The 13,559-nt window shown below is 38.0% G+C and overlaps 1 protein-coding gene across 4 annotated transcripts in view; it reads right to left on the bottom strand.

The window, feature by feature from the left end:
• The window catches only part of IL15 (interleukin 15), a 98,528-nt gene extending 93,389 nt beyond the window's left edge, over positions 1 to 5,139 (bottom strand). The window contains exon 1 of one of the 4 annotated variants that reach the window (XM_053582153.1): positions 4,984 to 5,139. The gene's annotated coding sequence lies outside the window, so the exon portion shown is untranslated. Of the gene's footprint in view, positions 1 to 4,498; positions 4,776 to 4,983 lie in introns of those variants that run through there. The other 3 variants (XM_053582171.1, XM_053582143.1, XM_053582161.1) reach the window with 3 other exon arrangements.
• Positions 5,140 to 13,559: the final 8,420 nt, after the last annotated feature.

Raw genomic sequence — 13,559 nt, 5'->3', positions numbered from 1 at the left:
AAAATCTTCTACTTCATTAAGAACTCCATTTTATAAATCACAAGCCTGATACGTGTCCAAAGCATGATCGGCAGCAAGTTCTTCTTTCTCACTTCCCCTTTCATAAGTACCCTTCTTCCACTTCAGGAAAGGGAGGCCTATCTCTGCCCATCCAGAATCTTACCATGTGTCTTGTCTTACAAGGGTGTCAATTAAAAGGTCACTTTGAAAAGCCGATGTAAGAGGACTCTTCTTTAATCAAAGCATTGGTACCAAAGATGTCTACTTCTAAGATACACATTTTAAATATAATTTTAGTTTTATGCCTAAGGATTACTTATCAAAAGTGAGTGGGTTCTTTTGATTAATTGTGGACTGAAAATATTTAAAATAACATAACCAAAGATAATTTTAAATAATAAAAACCTTTAATTAAAAGTTAAATTTCACACCTCACAGGTGAAGGACTTAACAACAATTTGGATCCTATACAACAAATGCAAACAACATGTAACCTAATCATACGTACCCTTATATTAATCAGAAATTTAAAAAATCTACAATCATAAAGATTTACTCTGGAACAATTTTTATGGTGATACATATTCATAAGTGAAAAATTCCTGCAATAAATTGATTGCAAAAATTTACCTAAACATTCATACCTCCCATATGCACATATTTTACAGTAAAACTTTGCAGATCCTATCATTAAGAGGTCAAGTGTATTTCCCCATCCTTTGAATCTGGGCTGGCCTAGTGACTTTCTTTAAATAACAGAATGTTGTGGAAATGACTGTACCCAACTCTGACCTAGAATTTCCATGGTTTTGGATAGTTCTGCCCTGTCTCTTGAAATCCTGCCACTCTATGAGAACAACAACAAAAAAAATTAAATTTGAATTTATATACTTATTTTTATTGTAGATGAGTAAAGGGAGCAAAGGAATTGGAAAATACATTATAAAATCTCTGTGGAATGTTTGATTAAGAAATAATTATTTGAAAATATTAGAGGTCAGTGTGAACAGTGTGCAAGGACTACTTCATTTCTTGAATTTCAGTTAGAAGACACATGAGCAAAATGCCCAGCAAGGGGAAGAATAATTCAGTGACATAAGGGATACAAGACTCTTTGGCGTGTCACAATGATAAGTAGAGCTTCTCTCCCATCACCCTTACAAGTATCAGATTTTTTTCTTCTAGAACTGTTTTCAGTTTCGATTCCTTCATTTGACATAGTAATTTGTCACTCTCCTGATTGTCCACATCCTGTCTGCACATGGAGGAACCATTAGCATTTGGAGAAGAATCAACTATGTGTTGCATTCAGACATTTTTAGTCCATTTTTATGTGGTCTATATAGAGTCTTCTGCCCCTGCTGTGATATAAAATACTGTAAAATATATGCATACAAATACTCTGCCTCTGGATGTACAATTTTTACAAATAACATTGTTGAACTGAGATCAAAGAGTCTCTTAATTCCTATTTCTGATTCCAACACCAAACAACTTCAAAAAATGGGATGACATTCTTTGACATAAGACAAAATAATAAATAGCATTAAATCATTCCAAATAACAGTCAATATCTATCTCAAGGTGAGGATATAGGCATTTTTATTTTTCATTATACTGAACACCTGACCTTTGCTAAAAGAGTAAGCATGTATGTAAACAAAGAGCATTAAGTTTGGAATCAATATATATCTCAATGATGCATCTTACTAGTTGTGTCCTTATTCAAGTTTTTTTTTTTTTTTGGAAAGTGAGGATAAAAAAGCAAGGTTATTATAATTAACATGGTCATGAAATGCTTCTTTGGTGCCTGAAACTTCACAGAGGCTTCCTTTCTGCAATTTTCAAATTCATCTAGTGAATTTTCAAGTTCGTTTCTACTGAAATGATACTACTAGTAACAATACCTTGTGCTTTAGTCTCTGTTAAGATTTGTTAGCTACTCTTATTTCCCAAATTATGAACTATACTATCTCCAGTTGTGATATTAAGGGAAAATCTTCTGCTCTAACCTCTCCATACATTCCAGCCTTCTACTTAGACTGACGGATAGACAGAGACAGATATGTACAGTAATCCACAAGTGTCTGCTGTGTCAAGTCCCTTCAGCAGATATTGATATGTTATATAAATATTTTTGTTCAAGGACTATAAAAGAAATTTCTCCAAAGAATCAAACACATTAGATACTCATGTGAATATCATTTGTTTATAAAAGATAATCTTTAAATATGTAGTTAATAATGCAAATTATACAAGCACTATACAAACATTACTTTAAAACCAACATCCTATCATCATAACACTGCCTCTAAATAAAATAGTGAGTGATTATCAATATCAATTGTTGGAAATATTTGTATGGAAATAATATCCTTCATAAAAAGGCTAGCAATCTTAAGCCTGTCTGAATTGGGATCTTCGCTCTACAATTTTCTAGTTCCATGGCCAGGGAAAGCTATACTCCACACTTCAATTTCCTCACCTATAAAATATGGTACCTACCACATAAGTTTATTATGATGATTTTTAAAAATATATATGCTTAGAACAATGTTTGGTACATAATAAGAACTCCATAGTATTAACTATTATTCATATTATTTCCCATAATTCAAGTTGTGGGTCTTAAGCCAGTGCTCTCTGTATTAATTAATTTTCCAAAGAACAGATGCACAAAGAACACTTAATAGTAACTCTAGGGGAGATGAGAAAAAGAAAGTCTGCTAATTTTCAAAAAGTTTTAAAACTGTTTTGAGTCAGAGACACATTGTAAAAACTGGCTAGAGTTATGGGTAGAGAAAAATCTACATGTGAACAGCCTTTCGGGGTTCCTTCTCCAGCCTCCCCAAACTACATGAGATGCCACAAATCTAACCTCCTAAGGCTTAAAATCTTAATATTCAAACTCCATTTCAATAAACTTTAAACCATTGTTTTTCTCTATCCCTCCAAAAAGTTTATAAACATATTATTTCATTGATAACTACCATGTCCTACAACACAGCTAATGACTTTTGTTATATTAATTTCACAGATTAAAGCAAATCACTTCATATTATTTGTCTTAAACACATCAGTAATCTGCAGGAAAATTCCAAACCAGAACTACAGCTTCAAATCAAGTTCTAGAGTCATCATTCCAAATCATCAGAAAGCAGTGAAACCAAAAGTTTGGGAACACCCTACCTATCCCAAGTACCTAATCAGTGACCAACGTGACGTCACCACTGCCTCGCACTGTAGCAGAGCAGAGGATACTACACCAGGGGCCCTTCTGTGTCCAGCTAACACTTTCAGAAGAGAAAACAGAGAAACATAAGGACAACAGTAAGACACGACCAAACCTTAAGAACTTTCTGACACTTCAACAAAAGTTTAGCTTTTCCTTCACTTCTTACATCTAAAATAGCTCTTGCTTGTCTTCAAGGTCTTTCCCCATACATAGTATCTTTATGTTGCTACCTTTATAACTCCTCCCTCAGTCGACATACCCAAACCACTGTTAAGAAAACGACAGTATTTTAACATTCAGCGCGCATTACTCCTGGTTGTTGAGTAGAATGGGTCACCTTGCAGCCTCTGCGTGGCAGGATGCGATAATCATTTCTGATTATTCTGTAATGTACCAGCGCAAGAACTCAGTCAATTCCAAAAGCCCACACTGAAAAGATGAGGACGGCTATCACTTTCAAGTAGTAGCCATTATCAGTGTCATAACATTAGAAAGTAGTTTTAAAATACATAATGGAAAAGGAAAGGGGGCAATCCCTTTACTTCCAGTTTTGAAACTTCTGACTCATCCAGGAATAACCTTGGTTTTCACACATTTTGAACTTAACATACTTTTAAATGCATGCAATTACATAAATTCGAATTTATGGTAGAGGCAGTCTCAATAACACTTTAAAAAATAGCTAGATTTTCCTTTATTTATTTTTTTGAAACAAATTGATTCTGGATTTAATAGGTATAGATTGAGAGCCAAATATAACTACATTAGCAAATTAAAGTTTTTTAAAAATTAATATTAAATTATAGCTGTGTACATCAATGCGATCACGGGACACCATACACTGGTTTTATAAACAGTTTGACACATTTTCATCACACTGGTTAACACAGCCTTCCTGGCATTTTCTTAGTTATTGTGTTAAGACAATTATATTCTACATTTTTCTTTAAAGCATACCTCAAGCGAGGATGTTACTTCAGTACAATTCGCTCGCATTTCTTTCGCGCTGTTTGGGGGTTCTGCGTTATAAGGGGGTAAGTGGCTGGTGCAGAATTGGAACTAACGCTAGACTCAGGCCTGACTGCCAAGCATTGGCCATTCCTGCACATTTCTCTTCCTAGAAAACGCGTCTGACCCAAGAAGAGCAGATCTTTTGATTTTGCAAATGTCAAGGCAGACCGACCGACGCGCGCTCACGCACACTTAAGCACCGGCCGGCTGGGAACTTGAGAGGGGCGGGTAGGAAGCAGAGAGCTGAGGTACCTTTTCTTGATCTTATTGAGCTCGATTAGGTGCAGAATTCAGCGCTCAGGGCTGCTGGACTGAGTCTTCTCAGAAAACAGCAGCTTGGCAAGGGCAGCCAAACGCCGGTCACTCACCCGCCCTGTGGAGCGCAGAGCGCCCTTTCTCTCTCCAGCAGCTAGTGACACCCGAAAAGCGCAGCCCAGCTGGGGAGCCACGCGCGGAGGACTGTGCGATCTGCGCTCCTCCGGAAGCGGGAGGATGGCGAGGAGAACTCACAAGAGGAATAAAGGGTCATGGGGGGGGGGGGGGGGCCAAAACTGAAGTCGCAGTGAAATGTTCCCCATAGGAGGGTGGGGCGGGCCGAGGCCGCGGCCGGTTGGGGGAGACCTGAGGGTAGCGCCCTAGGTGGGAGGGGCGCAGGGCATAGGCGGTCCGGGAGAATTCTAGCGCCTTTTCAATCACCACCACCTCCCCTTCCAAAGCCGAGAACCCGAGTTTTGTACCTCCATCGAGTGAGTCCTGGCTGCAGGTGGGGGTCCGCAGCCACCACAGCCGGTAGGACACGGCAACCCGGTTCCCTTCCGGGCGTCGGGCTTCGAAGGCAGGGAGCAGCGTGTCAGCTGGGATTCTCCCGGGACCCCTCCACCCGGGAGTCCCAACTCACAGCGAAAGGAAAAGTGAAAGAGAAAGAACCTGGAGCAGACGCAAAAATAAACACACACACCCCCCACGGAGGCTGGGGGAGGGGCGGGACAGCCGCGGGCTTCTGTAAGACTGCCCCAGCTGTCACGGCTTCCCAGGAGCCTGGCCTGTCTCTGTCACTGCCCGGCCCAGGGGCGCAGAACCTGGAGGGCGATCGAGAGGAAATCAAGGAACACCCGCCCCGCCTCTCAGGGACACCTGCCACCAGCTCCCTCCTCTACCTGATGGGCACCTGCCGAGAAGACACCAGGAGACTGTCCCCAGCCCACAGCCTGCATCCAAGATTACTGGCACTATATAGGAGGATTCCGCAGCAAGGCCCAAGTTGCCCAGGGGCCCAGAGAAAAAGAGAAAAAGTGTCAACCCAGATGAGCAGCTACACAAGACCACCTCCTGGGCCCGCTGGTCAGGCTGGAAGATGGAAGCTTAAAAGTCTTACTGGAGAGAGCATTAGAAGACACCAGCTTGACTGATTTTTGCAAGGCAGTTGGCAAGGAAGTGAACTTACAGGAATGAGCCCAGTCTATTGGGTAGACCAGAGTGAAACTTTAAACAAGGTCCCATTTGATGGGCTCATAAGGTGTTGTAACGGTAATATTTTAAAGTTGGAGGAAGAGACTGAGTTTTTTGAAGCTGAGTGATCTGCGAGTCACAGAGTAAGCACCCAAGGCCTCATGCCGAGTTTTGAAAGCACTTTGGAAAACCTTATGCACATGTTAATCACTAAAAATCTCCTCCGGTTGGTGCTTCCCAAAACTTTTCAGAGTCAAGGCATGCAGAAAATAATAAGGCTCCCTATAGCTTACTTTCACTTAATTTAAAATTTAACTATATTTTCTTTGTATTACATAAATATGATAAAATAAAATTGGAAAAATATGTGTATTAGACATTATTCAATTTAAACGTATATAAAGTTACACATAAAATCACTTCATATTCTCATGAACGTTTGTTTGCATTCACTCAACTTTTCCATGTCAAGTATTATATTGTAAATATTTACTTTTTAATAATAATCACTTCAAATTCTAGTCTGCATCAAAATAAGTATGATGCAAAAATGTTTTGAAACCATTCAAAATTTCACTACAATTGGAAATTGTATTTAAAAACACCAAGCAGTCTTTTCTGTCTGTGACAATAGAATGCTGTATTTTCTTGTGATGTCAGCGCATATTGAGTCCAATCAGACTTTTTCCTAGCAATAAGTTGAAGCTCTTATCTGCATAATGAGCAAGCATTGTGTGAGTAAGTCTTCAACTGGATGGTATACCATTGCAAAGACATAGAATTGCAAGGCGGTGTGAAGACAGAGATTAGGAATGAATAGCTGGACCTTGGGGCCCCTCTGCCCAGCCTCAGTTTATACTACTGCAGAGTCCGTGGACTCCTGCCATGGTGAACTCCTCTAACCTCCTTCAGGCCTCTCATGGATTCTGTGTGCTTGTGGTGAAAACAGATGTCCAGACAATAAGGCACCTCCTTGACCACACTCTACCACCCACCAAAGCCAGATAATGCTGCTGCCAGAGGACTTCATCACATCTCAGATCCTGCTCCTTTACAGAAAGCTGCTCTCAGCTGGTGCTCAGTAACCTGTGGGCTTCACACTTCCTTGGCTATCCCAGGACTGAGGGGTGTCAGTGTCTGACCGCATACTTTTAACACCTATTGATCATGGGTTGAAAAGAATCGGTTGAGCTACTGGAGTGTTTTCACAACACCTTATGAAACCAATGGGAACTTTCTCAGAAGGCTCAGCTTTAAAGTACAATCTGAGTACATAACAATAATAAAATTAGTCTACAACTATTGACTAAGCTTCCAATATAGTAAGGTCTGGAACAAAGTGGGCTAAATGATATATATAGCCTTTGACCTGATCGGGGAGATAACTAACGTAACAATAAACTGAAATTGACAATTATTATAACCCTAATAGGTGCTTTGCTCTACTACTTGCCTCCCAAATATGTAGGTCAGATTTGTTTTCTTAAATGCAGATTTTAAAAAAGTGGTTTCTGCTAATTTTGAGTGCCTGCAGTTCAATGAAGTTAGGTTTGCAACATCATTTTGTGTTTGTTGCATTACACTCAAACAGAAAAGTCTAATACATTTAACTTGTATTTTCAGTTGCCACAAATTTTCTGTTTGGCAAAATATTGAAAATTACTCATACCAATGAATGAGTAATTCACTGCATAAATTAAAACCAAAGACCAAGATTGATGAAATAATGCGAAACTGCCTTAAAGATAACTAGTAATATTATAATGTGGAAAGAAGTAAAAATTAACTAAACCTCACAAAAGTGACCATAATAATGATCTCATTGAATTCAAAGAATAAACAATGATATTATAGTTTAATGTATTTTTAATATCTGATTTTTTTTTTCCAAAGACTATATTTGCCAATTGGGCAGTTGCCTTTAAGATAAGTCTCTAGTAAATGTTTCCTATGGCTTTTGAGACAACATGGAGGAAGTTAATCAGCTCATCTGATTCAGTGTTCAAAGTCCATGACCGTGGCCTTATTTATGGTTCTCCTAAGATTAAACCACCTGCCAAGAACAACATGATCCTCTTGTCTTTGCAATATATGGCCCACCCCTCAAATTTCCATTTTGGGTAAAATGTGCCCCCAAACAGCTTTACTTCAAGGCTGCAGTTCATGGTCCTGGCCATGGAGGAATACTCTTCTTAAAGATTACTTGAGTTTTCAAAAGCTTGTCAAGTTGCTGCTTTTTAAGAGTTGCAGCTATATTAGCTATCACTTCTCTAGTTTTTATGTTGTGTTTCCAGTGCTGTGGTAAGCACAGATGTTAACTCAGTACATCTGCACAGAAAGGCTGTGTATATTAACTATTATTATAACCAAAACTAGGGCCTAGAGCGATTGCGCTGTTTACTAAGATGACATAACAATTGATTGGCCCATCAAGGCTGTGAATTTGGGTAGCCTGGCTTGAAGATGCACCCTACCTTCTGTTGCCTTTAAATTGGCAACTTCATTCTTCTAAAACAAGAGTTCATGGGAGAAGCCATTGACTCATGCAAAATCTCTCTGTATGGGGTGGTGCCTGTAACTCAGCTGGTAGGGCTCTGGCCCCATATACCGAGCGTGGCAGGTTCAAACCAGGCTCCAGCCAAACTGCAACAAAAAAATAGCCCGGTGTTGTGGCCGGTGCCTGTAGTCCCAGCTACTCTGGAGGCTGAGGCAAGAGAATGGCCTAAGCCCAGGAGTGGGAGGTTGCTGTGCGTGACAGGTGCTTGTTGTTCCAGCTACCATGGCACTTTACTGAGGGTGATAGAGTGAGACTCTGTCTCTACAAAAAAACAAACAAACAAACAAACAAAAAAACCTCTGTGTCTGTCTGATTTTGTTTGCTTTAGGATAATTTTACCCACCACCAGGGAAGAAACTCATCAATTTCCTTGGATTTCTGCTCTCTTATCTTCTTACAATTCTGTAATGAAACTGCCATAGTTATTACAACATGGCTACATGCATAGGTTATTTGAATAAGTGACTGACAAAAGGATGGCAGAGCTTAGCTGCAGGTTTGAAAGAGCAGAACTGGTAGCTGACAGATTCTGTCTGGTTCCTAATAGAGAGGGGTGACTGTTAGAATGGAAAAGTCAGTGCACCTATGGCAAAGAAGGGGAAAGGAAACCTAATTTCAAGCTGGAGATGAAGAACACTAATAACATACTTAATTTTCAATACATTTATAATTACATATAATCGTAAATATGTTGGTATTTGGAACGGGTTTACATAAAACCAAGAGATGAGTTCATGTGCTAATCATACTACCCCCTTGACCTTGTCCGTGAAAATCTAGTTCAAAAAATCTTTAATAACTTTACTTAGATTTATAATCTGAGAGTATATTGTAAATGTATACAATAAAAATGGATATTTTTCATAATTTATTGCAATGACAATTGTAAACAGGGGTTTTACTTTTCTTCACATATGTTTTCTGGAACACAACAAGTATACATTTCTTAAATTAGTTCTATGATTAAAATGTATGCATTGTTATAACATGTAATAACTTTAGCCAAGGGTGTAAACCAAAGTTGATATAAATAATATGTCTATGTCAATAGTCAAAGTTAATTAAATTGGCATTGATTTTGACTCTATGGATAGCAAATAAATGTTTGTTGAATTTATCTTGGTCAAAAATAATTTCACCTGGACTGGTCACAGTGGCTCATGCCTATAATCCCAGCACTCTGGGGGGCCGAGGTGGGTGGATTTTCTTGAGTTTGGGAGTTTGAGACCAGCCTGAGCAAGAGTGAGACCCTATCTCTACTAAACATAGAAAAACTAGCCTGGTGGTGTGACAGGTGCCTGTTGTTCCAGCTACTTGGAAGGCTGAAGCAAGTAGACGGCTTGAGCCCAAAAGTTTGAGATTTCTATGAGCTGTGATACCACGGCACTCCACCCAGGGTGAAAAATAAATAAATAAATAAATAATTTCACCTGACATTTCATGGTTTTAAATTCATCTTAATATTAAATCTAAGAAGTTACAATGTGTGTGTATGTGTGTATGTATATATTTGTACACATATGCATACATATGAAAGCTCTTTGCAAGGATCATGAAGTAATTGGACAATTTATATAATTTTATGCTGTGGTTTATATGTGTATTTAATCCTACAACCACTATTTATTTATTATATGTTATATATTATATATATATACTTTTTTTTTTTTTTGAGGCAGAGTCTCACATTATGTCACCTTAGGTAGAGTGCTGTGGCATCACAGCTCACAGCCAGCAACCTCGGATTCTTGGGCATAAGCAATTCTCTTGCCTCAGCCTCCCGAGTAGCTGGGACTACAGCTGCCCACCACAACACCTGGCTATTTTTTGTTGCAGTTGTCATTGTTGCTTGGCAGACCTGGGCTGGGTTTAAACCCACCATCCCTAGTGTATGTGGTTGGTGCCCTAGCCCCTGAGCTATAGGCACTGAGCCTATTTATTTTTTGACAGAATGTCACTCTGCTGTCCAGGCTACAGTGTTGTGTCAGCCTTGCTCATAGCAACCTCAAATCCCTTAGTTCAAGTGATCCTCCTGCCTGTGCCTTTGGAGTAGTTGTGACTATACTCACCTACCACAATACTCAGCTAGTTTTTTCTATTTTTTAGTAGAAAGCTAAAATATGAAATGTGTACAAATACACACACACACACGCACACTTTTGCTCAGGTTGGTCTGGAACTCCTCAGCACAAGGGATCCCCCCACCTCAGCTTTTCAGAGTGCTAAGATTACAGGCATAAGTCACCATGCCTGGTCTGGGTTTTTAACTAAACGTTTCTTCAAAATATTTATCAAAATTAGTTTTCAGGGCGGCACCTGTGGCTCAAAGGAGTAGGGCGCCGGTCCCTTATGCAGGAGGTGGTGGGTTCAAACTCAGCCCCGACCAGAAACTGCAAAAAAAAAAAAATAGAAAAAAAATTAATTTTCAGAAGCTCTCTGATGTATGCCAACTATACCAATAGATGGCCCTAATCACTGGTTAAAATATTATTGTTCTGTAATTACGGTGACTGTGAGTGAGAAATGAAATGGTTTAACCTCTAAATTACTATCCTAGACATTTCAGAGCAAATTAAGGTACTCAAATACCATGGTTTATTAAATCAATTAAAAACACACAACAAGAAGCAAAAGAAAAGAGAAAGAGTGCCAAAGTCAATACACTGTATAGGGTACAAGTGTGTGAAAGGATCCAACCACTCAAATCCTGGATTATGTAATGTTCATATAACACACATCTCTTCCTACCTCTGCCAAATCAGCTTTCCTTGTGGACCAAAGTTGAGGTTTAAACAATAATGGAATATATACACAGAAGTTGCCCAGGGCCAGATCACACACTTGTTCTGTCAGAGAGACATAAGAGCAAGGCTGTATGTTTCCAATTAGCCTCCTTGATAACTATGGGTCTTGTCAACATTTCATGGGTACAGAACATATGAGGTTGGAATAGGACCTTATTGGATGTCATCAATGGATGGCCAGCTTAAAGATGATACAGGAAAATGTCTGCTGAGTAAAAAACAATATCTTTGTTCTAGGATATATTTAATTTATTCTGTGTTTAACATATCTTTCAGCTTACTGTTTTATCATCTATTTAACACATCTTATGAATTTTATGCATGTCTTATAAGCTACTCACGCATTACCTATTTTTAACATGTATCCTATGTTTGCTCATATTTTAAAACTACTAGCTTACTTACTATCTATGATTAATAATTCACAGGAGCTTAGTCCATTCCATGATTTTCTAGTCCTCTAGAAAAATGACATATTCTGTAACAATACAGTAGAGTCATATTATAGTATGATTGTGATGATTTATTTTATTTGACACTTGTATGCTTTTTGAATTTTGCATCTTTATAAATTTTTGTTCTGTATCAAATTGAATGTCTTTAACTGAAGGTTCTCTTGACCTGCAGCTTCATGGCCACTCTGATTCTGAAACTATCTCTTACAATTAGGCCACTCCCTCTGATGTGATTCCACGTTGGAGCTCAATAAATCCCTGGGATAAAGCTGAATCTGCTATATCCCTGTGAAGGGAATACACACACACACACATATGCACACACATGCACACACACACATTCATTGATTTATTCCTGAGCCTATTCTTTACTCATGCTTTTTATTCCAAGCATGACTCTTACACCCTAGGTGTGAATGAGAAAGGGATTGACAACTTCCCAAGGTGTTTTTTGGCAAGTTACCAAATTAAACAACAAGTTTCTATGTAAATAAATCACGGATCAAAGAAGCAATCACAGAAGAAATTATAAAATAATTTGAACTGGATGCTAATGGAAGTAAAATTTATTAAAATTTGAGCAGAGCAGCTAATAGTCCTTGGAAATGTATAGCTAAACATACTTATATTACAAACAAAATAGATCAAAATCAATAGAATAAATTTATATGTTAAGAGACTAGAAACAATAGGAAAATATATACAAAGCAAATGGGAAGTAATAATGAAGAGCTGAAGTGGAAGAGAAAATAAATGAAAATATGCTATCCATTTCAAAAGAGCAATAAAATTGGTAAATTTCATTTTCTAGCTAAATTGATAAAGAGAAAAAGAAGAAAAATATAAATTACCAATATCAGCATTGAAAGAGTAGACATGTAATATTTTTAAGAAATATTAAAAATAACTTTGTAGCAATAAGCTTGACTGAACTCTTTGAAAGCCAAAGCTAACACCAAAAGAAACAGAACGTTTAAGTTAATCTACATCTATTGTAGAAATTACATACATATTTAAAAACCTCCCACAGAGAAAACTCCAAGCTGAGATGGTTTTATTGACGAATCCTACTAAGCAATTAAGGAAAAAAATAATACTTTTTCCATTCTTATTCATACTCTTTAAGAAGATGTGGTAGGAGAAAACACTTCCTTATGAGGCCAGAGTTATCCTTCCAAAATCAAAGATAATATATGAAAATAAATCTACAGATTAATATTTTTTGAACATTGGAGGCGCCTGTGGCTCAAGGAGTAGGGCGCCAGCCCCAGATGCTGGAGGTGGCGAGTTCAAACCCAGCCCCAGCCAAAAAAAAAAAAAAAAAAAAAAAAACAATAAAAAAAAGGGCGGCGCCTGTGGCTCAGCAGGTAGGGTGCCGGTCCCATATGCCGGAGGTGGCGGGTTCAAACCCAGCCCCAGCCAAAAAAAAAAAATATATATTTTTTGAACATTGCACAAAAAGACTTTACCAAAAAATGAGCAACTCTAGTCCAATAATGTATGAAAAGAAACAGAAACAGATGAAGATCTTCAATGTAATATAAGGCTGATTTAATATTTGAAAGTTAGTCCTTGAAATTTTCCATATTAATTGAATAAAGAAGAAAAGTATCTGATAAAATTCAGCATTCAGCCATGATAAAAACTTTTAGCAAACTGTAATAGAAGACTCCTTCAGCCTGATAAAGGGCACCTGCAAAAAGTCCGTAGATATTATCTCACTGTATAGTGAAAGATGAATGCTTTATCCCTGAAGTTAGCTATAAGCAAAAAAGCCTGCTCTTTATCACTCTTATTTAACTTCTTTTAGAGATCTCAGACAATGCAATAAAACAAAATTAAATAAATAAAGTTTGGAAAGAAATAGATAAACTGTTCTTATTTGCAGACAATGGGTTTCTGAGGAAGCTAACCCCCCCCCCCACCCAACCAAAATATCCTAGAACTACAAGTGTGTTTAGCAGGATATCTTGGTAAATAAATATATAAACATAAATTATAATTTTGCATAGAAGATGTTAATAATTTGGAATCAAAATTTTAAATAT

The sequence above is a fragment of the Nycticebus coucang genome, chromosome 1, assembly GCF_027406575.1.
Source record: "Nycticebus coucang isolate mNycCou1 chromosome 1, mNycCou1.pri, whole genome shotgun sequence".
Taxonomy (NCBI): domain Eukaryota; kingdom Metazoa; phylum Chordata; class Mammalia; order Primates; family Lorisidae; genus Nycticebus; species Nycticebus coucang.
The sequence above is the reverse complement of the archived record's forward strand: the minus strand, read 5'-3'. Positions and strand labels throughout refer to the sequence as shown.